The sequence below is a fragment of the Camelina sativa genome, chromosome 4, assembly GCF_000633955.1.
Source record: "Camelina sativa cultivar DH55 chromosome 4, Cs, whole genome shotgun sequence".
NCBI classification, from domain to species: Eukaryota; Viridiplantae; Streptophyta; class Magnoliopsida; order Brassicales; family Brassicaceae; genus Camelina; species Camelina sativa.
In genome coordinates, this window is record NC_025688.1 from 10,767,429 (window position 1) to 10,768,105 (window position 677).

Here is a 677-nt window from a genome sequence, read left to right on the forward strand (position 1 = left end):
CACCAGACTATGAACGTTTTAGGATTATATTTATTTTATCAAAGCTTTTTTACCTTTATAAAATCTTTCTCTTTGCGGTTCTATTTGTCTATGGTAGAAACGCTGTCATAAGCTTAAAAGAGGTTTAGCGAGACTTCCATGTGTAAACTAGCTTTAATTGTTCGAACTTGTTAAATTTGTTTCTTACAGTTGAAAACAGATTCATTTCAACTTTTAAGTTCTGTCCACGATTGTTTCTTTTCATTTCTCCATATTCCTTTTGTGGTGGTAATCTATCATTTTAAACTTTTAGAGTTTCATCAATTATCGTTACGATTATGGAAAGAAAAAAAAAAATACTTGCATTGCGAAAAACTCGTGAAAGATCAGAGGAGGAATCAATCAATCATTGGTTTTCAAAGCAAAAGTAAAAACCGAAGAAGAAACGTAAGAAAGCTAATTAAGGGACAAGCAAGCCACCATTAGAGGTCTTCTGAGTCTTCTTCCTATAATTAGAGACGCTACAATTTGGGCAGACATATTCCAACCCATCCGTTTTCGCATAATCCTGTCATATCATATGTTTAAATCAGTCACTACACAGAGGCAGTTGATGATATTACGAGTTTGTGTTTGCTTTTACCTTGAAGGCCCCGAGGCCAGGTCTTCTGTCACATCCGAAATGAGCCCACTCTCCA

At 35.3% G+C, this 677-nt stretch overlaps 1 long non-coding RNA gene across 1 annotated transcript; it reads right to left on the minus strand.

Annotated features, from left to right (window-relative positions):
* LOC104780228 lies at positions 325-677 on the minus strand. The gene is made up of 2 exons (XR_766672.1): positions 623-677; positions 325-547 (listed from the first exon to the last, which is right to left on the minus strand). It is a non-coding gene; the product is annotated as an uncharacterized LOC104780228 (long non-coding RNA).